This window comes from Anthonomus grandis, chromosome 2 (assembly GCF_022605725.1).
Source record: "Anthonomus grandis grandis chromosome 2, icAntGran1.3, whole genome shotgun sequence".
NCBI lineage: Eukaryota > Metazoa > Arthropoda > Insecta > Coleoptera > Curculionidae > Anthonomus > Anthonomus grandis.
Genome location: NC_065547.1, coordinates 47,218,550 through 47,237,438, shown reverse-complemented (window position 1 = coordinate 47,237,438; position 18,889 = coordinate 47,218,550). Strand labels below are relative to the sequence as shown.

At 31.7% G+C, this 18,889-nt stretch overlaps 1 protein-coding gene across 1 annotated transcript in view; it reads left to right on the top strand.

Moving 5' to 3' along the window:
* LOC126746743 (uncharacterized) overlaps positions 1–18,889 on the top strand; it is a 126,838-nt gene that overhangs the window by 35,405 nt on the left and 72,544 nt on the right. The gene's annotated exons all lie outside the window — the stretch shown is intronic.

Below are 18,889 nucleotides of genomic sequence, written 5' to 3'. Positions count from 1 at the left end.
CGCAGAATATCCACCACGATTTTCAAAGCGAAACCATTTAACCCGTTATACCGTGTGTTTTTCTTTGGTTGGTCGGGAGCAGCCGTAGGCCTTTGATACCGTTCGATTATTAAAAGGTATACACAGATCGCTTAGATATTTTATTCAGCTTTTAGCTACAATAGTACTATTGAAGGTTACAAATAATTATTTTCTTAACTTTAGATTAGTTAAATTCAATTGATATTTTCATACTGCGTTTGAGTTAATAAGAAATATATTGTTTGAGGTAATATGCCGATCAAGTTCTTGCTATGGCACTCTCAACATATCAAAATATTCAGAAAAATTAGTCCTGAAGATCCAGTTTTAGAAACGTGGGATCTTAATTAACATGACATTCATTTTATCTACTGGTAAATACTATGCGATCCACTAAAACACTACAAGAAGTCGTATTTGAAAACCAGTAGTAATTACGCCATTTTGTGACATTGTGACTATGATACTACTTAAACTATATTCATAAAGCTCAGGTCATTGGCAAAATTTGGTTTTACATACTTTGATCCTTTTTAGTGCACCAAAATCGCTTAAGTATACATAAAAATGGCCTTACATTATGTGTGTGGCAAGCAAGTTGTTTATACAGTGCAAGTCTGTAACTTAGAATAAATTCGATAATAAATAAATGGAAGCGTGATCAGAAAAATAAAGAAAAGAAAAGACAGAAGTATCCTGATTTACCACACTCATATCTCACAGTGCTATAGGCAAGATTGAAAAAACAGTTGCAACACCGGAAAATGGTCACGTAAGAACAATAACTAGTTCTCGTCGAGCTACGCTTAATGAAGACACCAAAATTTATGTGATATTAGCCATTGAAGAAAATCCAATATTACCACTAGGTATCGCGCAAATTGGAAATGAGCCAGTCTTCAGTAGTAAGGGTTCCTGAAGCAGAAAAATTTCATCGCTATAAACTAACAATTCTCCTGGAATTCAATGAGGAGGATGCAGATAGAAGAATTGAATTTTGTGAACAATTTATGGAATTAATGCAGAATAATAATTTTATTACAAAAAACTTACGCTGAACGGAGAAGTAAATCGTTAAAATTGTTGTTATTGGGCACAAAAAAATCCATGTTGGATCAGACAAGGCCACATTCAATACCCAGAAAAAGTAAATGTTTGGGCAGGAATTCTAGGTCAGCAAGTTATATGCCCAATTTTCTTCGAACAAAATTTAAATGGAGCAAGGTACTTATAGCTCTTACAAAAACTAATTCCAAACCTAGCCGTTCTATTCATTGATACAATAAAAGCTGATTTGCCGAATAGAAACAACTGGTTTCAGTAAGATGATGCGCCTCCCTATTTTGCAAGACCTGTTCGAAACTCTCTGGATACTATTTTTTCAACCAGATGGATTGGCGGAAGAAGACCTTTTGAATGGCCACCAAGATCGCCCGATTTAACTCCGCTGGATTTTTTCCTATGGGCATATTTGAAATCCAAAGTTTATGTGACCAAGCCGGCAAATATTGAGCAGTTGAAAACTAGAATAAGGCAAGAGTGTCGAAACATTTCTCCAGAATGCATAAGAAACGTTCAAAATGAATTTGTAGTACGTTTAGGGCATTACCAAATAGTAAGTGGTTTACATTTTGAACATTTATTAAAGAAAAAGATTTAAAAGAACCCTCTTTAGGTTTATGAAATACGTTTGAAAATGTTTGAAATTTTATGCAGAATCCAAAAATATAATAAAATATAGGATGTCCCATTTAAAATAAGAAGTTGGAATTAGCCCCGGCTATATGGCACACCCTGTATTAAAAAAATTATTGTAAAAAATGCGCAACTTACAATCTCAATTGACGTGTCCGAGCGTTTTTCCGAACATGCTTCCATTTATTTATTATCGAATTTATTCCAAGTTACAGACTCGCACCGTATATGGCTTTAACTAATCTTTCTCATAATCAAAAAGTGTTTATAAAAACAAATTTGTGTAAAAGCTATATTTTTTGCACAAAATGTAGCAACGAGCAACAACTCACATAAATAAGCACAGTACGAATTGTACATCTACGACATAAATAATAAAAGATATGAGGCCAAAATATGACTCCATAGGATTACTTTTCATTAATTGTACTAATATTTATAAAATAGGAAGCATAGGCTGCCATAGTATTGATGTGACTATGCCGATTTCTTTTTCTGAAGAAGCCAATAGGCAGAAACAAGACATTTTACCATGTAAAAATATATAGAATGATTTTTTATTAAATGAATCATTACACAGAACACTTAACGCAGTGGAATAAATTTATTGATTACAAAAGACTCAGATATTGCAGTTCTATTTAGATGTGTCTTTAGAATTTAGTTAGAAACTGAACAAAAAAGTTTAAAGAAAACCAGATCTATTCTGATCAGTTTTCTGTTTTTTACTTAAACTCTCACTTATCTATTTATTTTTTTCAAGTTTTAGTATTTTGCTCTTCAGCGATCTACAAAGGCTTTATATTTTATTTATTTATTTCCACAAAATTAACTTACATCAATTTATATAAAAGTTCAAAATAAGGACTAAAGTAACTTAATACTTGCGTACCTATGCCTATATATAAATGTTTTATTAAAAAAATCCGTCAATTTAACTGAATAAGTTAAGTAATTAACAAATTCATTATATATACATACACAAACACATATATATACAGCATGTCGTTCAACTTAAAGTTGTTAAAGAAATGGAAAATCAGTTGGATATTCATAGGGATTCACTCAACGGACATTTATTATATTTTCAACAAGATGGACCTGTAAGATAATTTTTACATGATGCGTGTCCAGATCAGTGCATTGAAAGAAGAGATCCAATATAATGGCCGTCGGGACTACCAGATCTAACACCCCCTCGAGTTTTTTCTCTGGGGGTCACTTAACAACTGTTGAATTTAAAATGCAACCATGCATCTGCATCTTCTCTAAGAGAAGTATTTCAAGATGAGAAATGAGTTTGAAAGTAGAATATACTTTTGCTACAAATGGGATGCATTTTGAGCATCTAATTAAATAAAATAATAATTCATAAAAAAGTTGTTTATTTTATGTTACTAAACTTTTCTTTAACCCTTAACAACATCACTTTCTAAATTTCTGATATTGTCATTTGATGATCATATACAGAATATAGTCCCATAATTTAGTAAATATAAACAACAGCATATTTTTGGTTAAAAATCTTACAATCTGGCCAAATTTCTCCGAAAGTCCGAAAATTAATAATATCCCAGATACTGGATTTTAAAGTTTTAATTTTATTTTCATTATTTCTTAACAATTTATACAGAAAGAACATATCAGCACAAAATTCGTTAGAGTTTTTTGAGTGTCGAGAAGTTCGAATTTAATGTTAATTTACGTGTAAATTCTAGAGGGCGCTCTCGGCAACACTCTAATAAAAAGTGTACAACTTTTTTGTGTTTTAGTGTATACAAATTTTTCATAGAAATCCTAAAATTTCCATCAATATTACTGGAATAGTGCCGCCTCATTTTAAAGATACTAATTATACTAATTTATAAATCAGAACCATTACACAAAATTTGCACACGCACATTATTGTCGCCTATTAGTCTTACGAGTAGCCTCGCAAAAGTTTTTGAAAAAATTTTGAAGAAGAGATCCAAATAATGGCCGGTGAGATCACCAGATCTAACACCACTCGACTTTTTTCTTCATGATGGTCTTCGGCAACGGATTATTACAGAATGTGCATCTAGTCCTAGAGAAGTGTTTCAAAACATGAGAAATATGTTTAAGAATAGATTATACGTTTGTTTAATCCAAAATAGAATACAGTTTGAGCATCTAAATAAATAAAATAATGCTTTATAGAAATAGAGTTTATTTTATTTAACTTATACTTTTCTTTGATCTCTATAAAATGTAGGAGCAATTCGTATGCAGGTGCAGGTGAATCAGAAAGTTGGTTTATAAATTTTATATTCTATGAGAGATATTAAGTAGAGTATTTATATCTTACAATTTTATTATATAAATAGTGGCATTCTTGCTACGTTATCCTATAGTGGTGTGGGGTCGAACCTATAAAACTTTATTACGAATATTTCAAATTGTGCAGAACTATATTCTAAAGGTTATTTGTACTTATACTTATACTTCTATTTGTCATAGTACCTAAGTTAGCTAGAGAGCATAGGGACATTATTTTGTATAGCATTGTAAATTTAAGAGCAAACTTAATAGTACGCATTAGCACATACAGGCAATAAAAATTTGAAATTTTGAATTCGAAGACTGGAAGAATTTGGTCAAATTGGCGGTTTAAATAAATCATCAAAATTATGTTATGGGATCAGTACTTAGTATCATTGATTTTGCTTCTTCTAGTATAATCAGTAATATTATAGGATCCATATAGTCAAAAGCCTTAAAATTGATAATTCTAAAGATGGTTTGTTATTTTTTTTAAACGATGTATAAAGCATTAGTGAAGTCAAAAGACACAGCGATGAAGAATCATAAGAACGAATTGACGAGTCGACGTTTGGACTAATTAATTACTTTTACGTCGTTACAATATTAGAATTAAAGCAAATTTCCGTATGTATGGTTTCAAAAATATCAATATATCAAAAAGGATCTATTCGAGTCTATTTTAATCTGAATAAAAAGATGAGGGAAATAACAGGAGCATAGAAAAAAACATCATCGAAATTGAGGAAAAACCAAAGACTTGGAAAAGATACATAGAAGGACTCTGTGAACAGGAGGAATTAAACTGGGTTCAATATTTACAAAATTGCCTTTTATAAGGACTTTTTTGATCACTAAAATTACTTTAACATTTTCAATATCTCTGAAACTAAATGCTTTGCTCTTGTGAAGAGTTTTATTAGATTTTGAAGAACATGAATGTCAAAACATCATTAAAACTTTAAAGAGAGAGTACATAGTCTTTTCGCGGTCGAATGTCAAAATTAGGGCGTCTACCGCTTGTTATATACTTGGGTTACCGAACAGATGGAGTGGCCACGTGATCGTTCTGCGCCGGAGGTGTGGCCTAGAGCCTCGATAGGGTTCATGACTGAGGGGTTTTATTTAATTTTATTAGTCGAGCGGCTTTAGATCGTTTCGGTTGAATTTTCTGCTATTCGAATATTTGAATCTTCGCAATATTGAAAAGATGAGTTTGTGTTTATTTTTTTGTTAATTTGTTTGTTAACAAAGAATGGCTGACGCGCCACGTACACTCACATTGTCAGCCCCCAAGATAAGAGTACGAAAACATTTGACCATTGCTGAAAAGGAAGTGATTATGAACATATATAATAAAAGCTACTTAAGTAATTCTCAAAACCAGATTATGATCATAAAATTATATTTTATAATGGCCGGGTTTATCAGAAAAAAGTGCTCCCTGAGCGCTTTTGTTGTTTGGGTATGACAATTTTTATTGGTCCTTACTATTATAGGCAAAACTTCCAGCCCTAAGGTAGCGCTTGGTTCTGATGTACCTGGCCAATTACACCCTAAATATTTGACCTGGCACGATTACTTAAAAAGATTACCTATCCCTTTTCGGTAAAGCCCAATATATTAACATAACTTTGCATAACAAAATACTTAAAAGTGATTATTATATCATTACCTAGCACAACCTCAAAATCGGTTTGGACCCATTTTACAGGCGACCGTATTATATTTTAGGAAAAGCTGCTTACAAAGCAAAGCTGTACGGTAAAATAATTTAAAATAAGTATAATCCTCCTCGTCTAAATCTGCTAAGGTTGCATCGATGGGCGGGCCTATATTTCGCGCACATCATTTACGCCATCTGTTCGCTAATCCGACTATAGGTTGTTTTCATCAAGAAAATTGTTTTTTTTCTTAAATGAACGAACTACGAAACTATCATTTATTAACCTGAAAATGCCATAGTAATTTAAAAATATTGTACTGTCTGTGAAAACCAGTACTGAAACCTATTTTAAACGCTTTGTACAATACTTCTTTTCTACTTCTTCAATCATTTCCAATAAACATGCACGAATGGAATGTTAATATTGCATTTAACCTTATTATTTTCCAGTACCACCATTACAATAAAATTGACACAAATGCACAACGCCTTAAGAATATAAACAATCTCTCGAAATTGTTCTCTCTCTCTTTTAAAACTATTAAAGCCTTATAATCCGTCGATTTTACCCGATCACCTTTCCGCGATCAGCAACTTTCAACTGTAATAGTAAATTCGTTTTTGCAATAACACCGACCGGTATTATTATTATTTTAAAATAATAATATGTTGTGTGCCTTTATCTGGTTCAACATCCCGTAATACGAGATTGTTTTTAGTATCTCTACGATTCACGAAATGTAAACATTAGTGATTTGTCAGGACCTTTAACCTTGTTTAGATCGGTTATTATTCTTTCGTCCATCATCATCAATTTCGTTGTATGGCTTAAGTAGATTTGGAATACTGTGGTTGTGATCTTTAGTATTATTGTCAAAAGGACTTAGTATCTTCTAATGTGAAGGCAACCTAAGATATTAGTGTTAACGAACGTAAAAAATATTAACATTTATTGTATTAATTATTACTAACCTTCTGATTATCCTTTTATATTTTGTGCTAAATATATTAATTTTAATACGGTCTCAAAATACAAAAATATTTAACCAAACACTCCAAAAACTCCACCCAGGCATCCTAGAATGGTGTTTTCCTTTTTTTTTTCCTTTCGACTCGACCGTTTCCGTTCTTTATTACGTAGAACGGTCTATTCACGTGGAATGCCGTGGCTGGGTGGACTCGCTCCTATTTTATGCTAGTTATAAACATGCCGGGAATACCATTTAAAAAAAAAAATTATAAAATTTACAAAAGGATTCTCACCAGTTCGACCATAAATAAGTGAAGAAATTAAAAGGACTTAAGTAGACACCCAGCCGAGCTGTACGAAAACCCTAAATTAGGCGTAAAATTTGCACTATTACACGCATACCTGCTTTAATGAAGCAACTAACCTTTATGGTAACATTCGCTGAATAATATGATACACAATAAAACACGAAGGCAATGACTCGGATTGGCCCGATTTTGCAACAATGACCTTTAAATGAAAAATTGCTTTAGACTAGATGAGCGACCTTTAAAAGATTGTTTACATTGCAAGATTAGGTTAGGAGCTCTGTAATGTTAAATTTTTATTTACCAAACTAATCGGAATATGATAGAATGCACAATGAATATCCTTATATGATCTTATATACGAGTATGCTTAAGACTTTTATGATGGAATCTCTTTTGGATAAGAGAAAACAACAAGCGGTGATATATTTGTTGTTTATTACAAATAACAATCAATATTGTAACTGTGATTTTATAAACTTCATCAAAATAAATGTACCAAAAGTCAATTTAAGGATTTGGAATCCACACAATTTATTTTGTGTTATTTCTGATAGTGTGTCTCCAATGAATAATGTGATGGCAATTACCAAATCAAGTTCATGTGGATTTATTTAATATGTCTTCTGCAGGTCTAAGGCTGACCCTTAAAAAAATATAGGTATAATATAGATACAGTGGTATCCTATATATTTTTTTTATTTTAATTTTGTTTTTCGTGTTTGTAGTATTTTAAGGTTTTAATTTAATTTTTGTTGCTGCCTTTACTGCTTTTTTAATAATTACTATCGGCTCAGTGTTTATAAAGAAAATCATAAATAAAATAAAAATAAAATAATCATGAAACAAATATTGTGATATGAAGAAAAGTGTTAATTTAGGTCTAAGTTGGTACAAAAAATTATTTTCAAGATATCAGAGTTTTTTGATCTAGGGGCAAGGATTATTAACTTTTATATGATGATGGCTCACTTTAAAATCCGATATCTTGAAAACTAATGGAAATATCAACACGAAACAAAAATTGCGATATTAAGAAAAATGTTCTTTACAAATGTTATTTTAGGTCAAAGTTGGTACAAAAAAGAATTTTTGAGATATCAGACTTTTTTGGTCGCAGGATCCAGTGACAATGTTTGACTTTTATATGGTGATGGCTCACTTTAAACTCCGATTTCTTGAAAACTACTCAGAATTTAATCATGAAACAAAAATTGTGATATTAAGAAAAATATTCGTTACAAATTTTATTTTAGGTCAAAGTTGTTACAAAAAATAATTTTCGAGTAATCAGACTATTTTTGTCCAGTGACAAGGTTTGACTTTTATATCCCTTTGAGGCCGGATTTTTTTAATATTAAGTCTTTTTTTTTGCATATGAGTTAGTTACAATGAGGTGTGCTCACTGTAAGGACACTAGGCAGATAAACAAAAAAAAAATTGGCAAAAACGAATTTTTTATTGCTAGAAAAATACATTGTTTATAAAAAATTTATTTGGTATGATATTGACGGAAACAGTTTTTTCTTATCTGAAAGGCACAGGGCAACATCACACCTAAAAAAATAACAATAATTAATTATGTTTATTTATTTATCAATGTAATATCAACAGCTACCTTGTACAATGCCATCTTGATTTGTGAGGTTCCGCCTTGGTACTACAAAAAGCACATCTTCCAGGATTGCCATATAGAGGCATGTGGGAACAAGAGTCGTACCGAATTTCGTATGATACAGTACGTTTGAAATGATTCACCGTTGCTGATGGCCGACCCCTTTTCGGTAAACCTTGTTCAGCTCCCACAAGTCCTAGGCCCACTGAAAGTCGAAAGTTGCACATTGAAATCCGTTCTTTTTTGAAACAATATGAATGCATTTACTAAGGATAAATCTATGAAATAGAAAAAAATTCTATGCCACCACTTTTTCGACTTTCGGTCAACCTCATCAAGAGTTTTTAGCATGTCCGTCTTATCCACGTATTCCATATGAGTATTATATTTTTTTACTAGTTCAGGACAAGTAACATCTTCGGCGAAACCCTCTTTTTTTGTGCGGGAAACCCATTGATTTTTGCATGGATCCAGATAATTAGTTAAAAAATTGACTGGCCTATTATCCGTTCATTTCAAAAATGTCAACCCATCAGTGCTAACTCTCCAATCGAATTCACCCCTTGTTAACTACTGGTCATCTAGTAGATCTGTAGGTAGATTCTTTCGATCTTTTCTGACGGTACCGCAAGCGTAAATCAACTCAGTTTGCAGTTGTTTTTGCAGCTCGACCGAATTAAAATAATTGTCAAAATATATTTCGTACCCTTTTCCAACTAAGTCTCTCGTAAGGTCTCTAACAACTGTACCACCTAAAGACTTTTCGGTCATTTGACCTATTTTACCAGTGTGAATCTGAAATTGATATACGTATCCTGAATTTTCGGAACGAATCCAAACTTTATAGCCACGTTTTACTGGTTTCTTTGGCATATACTGTTTTAGGGAGCTTCGTCCTTTGAATCGGATCATCGACTCATCAATAACTTGATGTTGACTTGGTTTCAAAGCATTTTTATATGTATCAGATAATACATCTAACAAAGGTCGTAATTTGTAAAGCTTATCAAAGTTTTGGTGATCACGGCTAGGCTATACAGAGTTGTCGTTTAGGTGCCGGTTGGCTAACATCCATGAAAACCTGTCTCTTAACATTATAGCACTAATGAATGGATCTCTCATTTCCAATCGTGAGGACCAGTAATCCTTGTAGCTGGGTAGCTTTTTTATGCCCATTATCAAATTTATTGCAATAAAACCCTTTATTTCCATTACATTAGTAGGCGTAAATGCATGACTATTACCTCCGTTTCTTTGCAAGGCATATAAGTTAGTTTGAAAAGCTATGTGGTCTAACAGATGCTCAGGGAATATATGCAAAAACATGTCGGTATGGGTTTCTATATCGGTGGGAATGTTTGGTTCTATTTCTTCTCCAAATTATTTAAAATTTCGAACACAGTGTAAGTTGGAGTTCAGCGTCTTGGGATAAAGTATCATTCCCAAATATAATAGGCATATTTTCTATGTCAAACAAATCAATTGCTGGCGACGCCGCTGCCGTTGGACCTACTATTTCTGCGTCCCCTTCAATCTCATCTTCACTAACATCTCCTAACTCGCTAATGTTGTCACAAGGAATTTCTTCCAAATAATCATACAGGTCATTGGAGTTGAGATTTATAAGCTTGTTATAAAATTTATCCGTAAATAAAAATAAAATCCTATAAAAACATACTCATGAAATTTTGAGAAAATTATTTGCCTAAGAGACTGGTGTCACCGCCCTGAGCACACCATATATTTTCTATAAAACTAATACCTTTTTCTCAAAATTTCATTCTAGCGATCACATAAATATCATCCTAGATATTTTATTTCTAATATAAAAGCAAATCTTACCACCCATGGTCCCAAAAATTGCTCTAACAACCAAAAAACAGGGAAACTTGTTACCACAACAATACCACGTGCGAACATTAATATGCAAAGGATTAATATGCAAGGACCGTCAGTAAAAATTAATTTGTAAGTGTCCTCACCGCAGGCACACTAGCACACAAAGGGATATGGTGATGGCTCACTTTAAAGTCCGATAATTTGAAAACTAATAGGTATATAATCATGAAGCAAAATTTGTAATATTAAGAAAAATGTTCTTTACAAATATTATTTTAGGTCAAAGTTGGCAGAAGGAATAATTTACTGATTGATTTTTTTAGAGCTAATTTTTGCACTTTTAAGAATATTGGACCGACCTAATTCATCTACATTGCATAAAAAGAGTTATTTACGCTTAGGGTTTAAATATTTTTCAATTTGTTCTATATAGGTAACCCTAACTCAAATATTTGTTATTTGTTATCCGTATGTGATTGATTTAATGATTTTATAAGGCTGATATGCAGGAATTCATAAGTTAGATTGGAGAATTTAATATTGACTTGGCACAAACATCTAAACTGCATAAAGTTACGCTAACCAGGAAATTTAGCTCCACTTTTATTTTTAAATTTTTTCAATGATGTGTGATAAGTATTAATACTAGTATACATACATTGCAAATCACATGAAGACGCTTCATACTTTAAACAGTTGCCAAAGAGGCAAAAAAATTGATTATCATAAAATTACAAATTGTTTAGGTACTCAAATATGAAGTTGACTTGGTCGTAAATGGTAATATTCATTTTATGATATCAGTGACGACTGATTTACATTGACATTAATACGGAAGTAAGAGTGTTATGTTAAACTCACTCTAATTTCCCTAATACAAATCGCACAACTTCTGTGTCTTTTTTTTTAATTGACATTCTGACTATTTCATCAATTAAATATTAAAATTGATAGGATACCCATAATAAATGATGATTTACTTTTATTCATAGGTCTATGGCTAATTTAAATGGTTTTAAAAAATCACTTAGATTTACATTAAATTAACTTATTAATATTTGTTCAACTAGTCATAATCTTTCAACTCCAATCATTAGCATTTTTTACATCCAAAAATTACCTTCAGTATAGTTCTTCAAATATAAAGATATTTTTTAAACAAACGCACTTTAGTTAAACATCAATTAATTTTTACATGACGATGTCTGTTAGCCCAAGGGGCACTTAAGTAGGAAAAGATTTCTCCAAGGTTCCTATTTACTCACATTCGCAAATATTTTAACACGCGATCGTGATGACACGTATTGGTACTGACGCAAGAACAAATAAAAAGCCTGAGGATTCGTATTTGATTACATTCGTAATAATGTAAAGAACATCAATGAGCAAGCGTTTCGCTATGTTTATGGCTTTGTCTATCGTCCGTAAGATAGCGGAAATTAATTGACATATAAGACACTTTAAATGTCATACATGTCAATTAGTGGTTGCCGGTGATACTTTGGTTATACTGGTTATAACTGTCTAATGTTTTTACCATTTTTCATAACCAAAGGTACAAAAGGACTATAGCACATCATAGAAATAAAAGAAAGTATTTGTTACAATAAAAGACGTACAATTTTCCTACGTATTTAAGATTATTAAGGTTTAAGAACTATAATTTATTTAAATTTAAAATCGCCTCCGTCAAATTAAGCAAGAAAAAGACAAAAACACTATTTTATTGACTTTCTTCGCTTTTTTTCTACAGCATCGCTAAACTAAACGTCATGGAGTAATTCCACAAACTTGCGCCGGTTCGCTTAGTATATATCTGTCTTTGCTTATCACATAATAATAGAACGAGAACGAGATAGTTAAAAACACGCGGTGTAGTACGTCTGCATTATTCTTCAACTTTCAGGGTTGTTATTTATTTCTGAAAAAAAACTTTGGGGCTAAAAACTTAAAGATGTTTACGCATGTACAAAAATAATAGTATTTTTGGCGTATTACGGATGTGAATAGTACATAGTACATTATATTTAATAGTACACATACTATGAAAATAGTACGGTTGGCAGCACTGAGACGTGTAGTAGACAGCACTTATTACTAAGTTATATTTTTTCTAGTAAGTAATCCTTTGGCTAACAGATTCTATTTTCGGTTCTTACTTGGAGAAAATTTTCATATATTATAGTAAAAACATGATAAAAATGTAGCCATTGTAACTGTCATATACTGCTGCATCAAATGCCGTCTGCATTATCATCAGCTGTTCTACATTGTATCAATTGTCAACTCATTTATAAACAAATAGAAGAATTTGAATAATTTTATATAGAACAGAAAAATACCGAACCATGGCCGGGATGGCAGCCAAAGGTACGTACGTTACTTAACTCTAATTCTCAAATAGGTTGGAGCTATGTTCCAGGTGTTCCAGAGACTAAGGATCAGCAAAAGATCCGATTTCAAGTAGAATTAGAACTTGTCCAATGCCTGGGAAACCCAAATGACTTAAACTGTAAGCCATTTACCATTTTTTTCACCTCCACTACTATTATCCCTCACAGTTTTAGCTCAGAGAGGCTTAAGGAAAGAATCCGCCGTCATTAATTATTTAAAATGCTTACTCTATTTGAGAGTAAGCATTTTAAATAATTAATGACGTTTTAAATAATTAAATAATAATCTTTCTTTTTATTTATATAAGAAATGTATTATTTTTATTTTATTTATTTATTTTTATTTAAAGCAGTACAGCCCAACAGTATATCCATTTAATGGGCAATATAAATTACATACCTATATATATGTCATTATAAATGTTTAAAATATAAAGATAAACTAAGTCTAAATAGCTTATAAGTACCTAAAAAATTATTTTAAGAGAAAAAAAGAAAAAAAAAAAAAACAAGAATTTCAGAGAGAGAGGAAAGAGAAAAAAAAAAAAAAATATCATTTCAACCCGAAATATAAATCAGCTAAGCATACTAAATAGAGTACCATAACAAATGCGATACGTAAACTTAGAATACCAAGTCGCGAATATAAGTTCATTAAGAAGTAGTAAACAACTCTAATTAAAAACTTTAATTAAATTATTACGTGAGCAAACAAATAGATCACAGAATGGCGTTATTTTGTTTGAATTGTCTGACATTACGTATAAGGGTGAACTTAACATTACATTTGTCCTGGCCCCTGGGCAATAAAATAAGTTTGTGTTTCTTGAGTTGAGACGCGGCACAGAAAAATTTAGATTCTCTAGTAGCTCAGGACAATCCATGCAATATCTTATTCCTAAGAAAATCAATTCATTGGTAAATAAATAACCGCATATCTGAATGTGCTTATTAATGTATAAGGCTTATTATGTATAGCTTCTTAATGAAAATTTCTTTAATGTCATGTTGATTATAATGAGAATTCAATGTTAGACCGTTGGCGTTGGTCAAAGAAAATGCAATGTAGTGGGGTTTTGAGACATAATTTAAAGGTATTTAATCAGTTTCAGAACTTCCTAATTCAAATGAAACTAATCTAGTCTTTTATCGAAGTTATCTAGATTTCTAGAAAGGTCCTATTCATTATATTAGTGAATTTATGTATTTTATACAATACATACCGCCCTTTGAATAATAGATACCTATCTGAATCTCTAAGAAATTATTTAATACACCAATAATTTTTCCTTTCAGTCAAATATTGGTCAGATTTTATATTTACCGACAGTATTTTTAAGAACTATGACCATCGTGTCCTTAATTCCATTGCTTGACCATGTGCCTCGGAAGCCGTTGTAGGGCATAGGCTCAAAAGCCTTCGCCAAGTCATTTCTTTTTAATTTTTTTTCAAAATAAATATACAATTAACGTTGTTAAAGGATATTTTGTGTTTCCTTTAGAAGTCAATCAATTGTCACCGCATCAAAAGCCTTCGCCAGATCCAAAAACATTACCATATATTTTCGTTTTTTTTTTCACAGTTTACCAGTAATATTTTCAACAAATATATATCGAATGTTGTTAAAGGACGTTTTGTGTTTACTTTAGAAGTCGGTCATAGTATCAAAGGCCTTCGCAAGCTCTTTGAACATTGCCATCATCATTTTTCGTTTTTTCACAGTTTGTCGATATATATTAAACGACGTTTAGAGTTTACTTCATATAAAAAACTTTCGTCCGGTCCAAGAACACCACCAAACATATTTCGTTTATTTCTAGTGTCTCAGTCACTTTTTATAATTACCTCGCATCTTCCTTATACATATAATTATATTTTTAACCACCTGACGCAGACAGACCCGAAGCTCTTCCTTTACAATTAAAAAAAAATGTCTCTCCACGCATTATGAATCCAAATGAACGTTAAATTCCCTTGACCGTGACCGTCACCCTCGCTACAATGTGACTCATGCCGTGGGACAATATACAGTCTAATGGCCCTAAAACAATGGGGTTCAGGAAATGCTAACTATGAACCTCCTGTTGTTAAAGTACCTTTGTGTTTCCTAACAAAACCTGCTTTATTGAGTCAAGTTAGTTTAATAAACATCCAAAAGTGGTAATGGTAAGTGGAAAAATGATTTTATTAGCATCAAAAATGATAATAAAGGATAGTTCAAAGTCTTAAAAAAAATGACGATCCGTGGATCAGTTAATTACAAAATCTTTCTTAATACACTACTAAATCTAGCAGATAACGAGAGTGAATGTACTGTCGGGTGGGCGTGGAGACTGGGGCTATTAGTACGTTTTTGCATCCTCACATTATGACCTCATGAATCAATCTTTTATCGTTCCAAAAGAAGAAGTCGCTTGTCATATAACTCCTTAATTTCCAAGTTAAATTTTATTTAGTCGTAATCGAGAGTCATCACGTATATTTTTAGTGATGCTTTCAAAGCCTTAGGAGGTGACTATACAATTCACTTAATTTGTCTTTATTAAAGAGCATATCGCAACCCCGCTAAAAAAGTGTCACAACTCAAAAAACATTGTTTTGAGAAAATTGATTTTAAAGAATTAAATTCGCTTGAAACCTTTATTTATCAGTTACTATGACAAAATACAAGTTAAATGTTATTTTAGTGTAAAGAAAAATATAATTAGTTTTATGTTACTGGTGCAGTGATTTGTTAAAAGAAATAGTTTTTTTGTAATTTTTAGTTAAAAAAAATATACCCCCATATTGTGACACTTTTTTAGAACAAAATACTATTTTGACTTTCAAATGAAACTAGTAAAGTATAAAAAAAACACAATAAAGAACTTTAAAAAAAATATTTTTTTATTACAAAGAGTTATAAAATACTGAATAACAACTCGGAATTTGATTATTATGTAACAAATTTAATAGATCTTTTTTCTTGTTCTCTTTAATGCTAAGTTCACTTTTGTAGGCATGTTGTAGAGTATTTGGTATATTAATATTTTTATTTCTTCCGCATAAATCTACTTGCTAAAAGTCTTCATCTTTATAGGATGTTTTATAGTAAAGAGTGGTCGGATTATCTTAATTTAACTTAAAAACCTTTACTTCGGTAATCTTTAAGGATTTAAAGCCTGTCATACCTATCTCGTCACACAGAGTTTTAAGTGAATAAAAATCCGGATGACCGAGTTCATTTACATGATAGGGTTCTTTCCTTTTTTTTGCTGTACGAATAATTTGTGCATACTGACTAGGCACGTAGATAGGACCAGATCTTAAACTTTTCTTTACAGCCTTTTCAATTGTTAAATGAACAGAATCTCCTTCACTCTGACTATGCCCGCTTATTAGATATTTTTGAGTTATTGAGTGTATTTTTGGGTATTTGGACAGAGCATAAATATACATCGCAACTAAAAATCTATTCTTCTGCTGCCCACAACAATTATCCGAAAAGAAAACGAAGTCAAGCCCATCTTCACTTTTAGAAGTGTCCAATTTTTTTTTTTATAAAATAAAGCACACATTAACCAATCTCATCAGCTCCCCTATTTCTGTGCACTTCATGCCAAAAGTAGCATTCCGTTAAACCTGTTTTTAATTCAGACACGGTAAAGTTATAACAGTTCAATTTTGATTTGTAATAGAAAACGGACACAGTTCCTTGAGGAACAGGAAGAACTGCTTGCAGATCATAAACTGACACCACGTAATTGGGACTAGCTTTTTCCTTTTCTTGGTTTTTTTCATTTCTTGATACATCTTTTTCTTTTAAATGCAATAAATTTTTGCTTTCCAACTTTTCCTTGGTATCCCCTGTGGCAATTTCATAAGCATTGCACAATTCGCAACGATCTTTTCTGGGGATGAAAAAACTTATATTAAATTCAGTGTTAAAAATTTTTGAGAACATCACTAAATTTGCGTGAGGTAGATTATTGTCTTGACATTTTTGTTTGTAGTCATTAAATATATCAGTTAAATTTTTTCCACTATCAATGTATTCCCTAGTAGTTTGCTTGCGAAAGTAATGACTCTCAATACGTGGAATCGAGCGAATATGCTCACGAACTCCTTCCTTAATCGATGCATCTACCTTTTTATGGCTTTTGTGTTTACCTCTTAAATCTACTTCTAGGAACCCTTTTTCAACTTTGTCGACGACTGTTCTTGTAATTCGGTTATTAATATCCAGCGTAGCCATAAAGAAAAATTGCGTACGCGGACTGGATCATAATTGACATAAAAATAAAATGCATTATTATGTTCTCTAGGTTTTTGAGCGCTGCTATACCTGTAGGCTGGTTTGACTGGCTTCATGCAATTGTGAATAAAACTTCTTTGCCTATTAATATCTCCCAGAGCCCAATATTTTTCGAAAAAATCTTGTCTTATATTTTCTTCTATTTTATTAGAGCATTTCAGCCGGCATTTATCACCACAAGGAGGTCTAATACTTCTGGCTTTTACATTTGTTTGAGATTTAGATCTTGAGGTGTATGCTTGACCTTAGTTCCGTAATTTCTTCGCTTTATTGCTTAACCATTCTTCTGTCAGTGCTACTCGCTACTTTCCTCTTTTTTTAGGCTCAAGAATTTGAGTATTTACTTCCTGAGTACCTCCTGCTTGAGGAGCTGTATCTTGAGCGTTTGCACTTTGAATATTTGCTACTAAAGTGTTTGCTGTATGAGAGTCTAAAAGTTGAATTTCTGACACTTGAGTATTTTTTGCTTGATTTTCTGGTTCTTGATTACCTGCCTCTTGACTATTAACGAATTCAGTGTCTAATGCCTGGCCAACAACGTTTGAACTCGATAAAGAAACACTGCAACTTGGAGTGTTTCTTCATTCAACACCCACATTTTAGAATAGGTGTAAGAAACTGGCTTAATAATAATTACCCTCAAAGGTGGATTGGCCGGCTAGGGAGGAATGATATTAATGATTAAAATGGTATTGGACCAATACCCTGGCCACCCAGGTCACCGGATCTTAATCTACTAGATTTTTACGTTTGGGGAAACATTAAGGATAAAGTTTACGCTAATCCCGTATTTAACAGAGAGGAATTAATCTTAAGAATTCAGGAAGCATGTAATGACATGCAAAATCAAAATTTTGTGGTACTGGCTGCAATAAACTCCTTAATAACTCGGTGTGGAAAATGTATTGAGGTCGATGGGCTGCATTTTGAACAACTTCTTTAATTATTAATTGTTTTTATTTTGTTATTGTTTTTAAACGAATTAAATGTGTTATCTTCTTATGTGTTTTTACAAATCAGCATTTTTACTCGCAAACGGTGTGTCGTACGACAAAAAGTAAAGAGATGTTTTTTATTTTAAATTAAAAAAGGATTTCATAACAAAAAAATTAAAAAAAAAAAAACAGTGGCGCATCATTTTTTTAATTAAAATTAATTAAAATTGTATGAAGATCGGCCCGCACACACGCCACTGGTAAATAAAATTAATAATTTTTGCACAAAAAGATGCGTCTTGATTAACTGTCTAAACGTGCCAAATTTCATTAAAATATCTAAAGTGGTTTAAGAAAAATAAAAAAAAATGATTTTTTTAATTAGAATTTTGACAACCTGTAATTTTTTAACGAATCATTTTTCGAATATTATTTATAATAGCAAACTTATTATTTTTTCGTTCTCCGTCGCGAAACCGGACCACCCTGTATATTTTAATCAGGTCCCATATACATAAAGTTGACAAACGAGACTAAAAAAACCCAAATACAAAGTATTTCTTCGCAATATTATATGTTAAAAAAAGGCGATTAATAAGGTGTGTCTTGGTATTTAAATTTATTAAGTTTAAATTCAAAATAGTTAGATACCCAGAGGATAAAAAAGATTTAAAAAAAGAGGGTCAGTACAAACTAATTCTATAATAATTATGCTAATGGAAATAAAAAAAAAATCTTTTGTTTGCTCTTATAGACCCACCTAAATCGCTCGGCCAATTGTAAACCTAAAAAACTGAAACATTTACCCGCTTACATATGTAATTTCGTACAAAATTACCCTGTAATTGTATATGTAACGATTCCGAAAG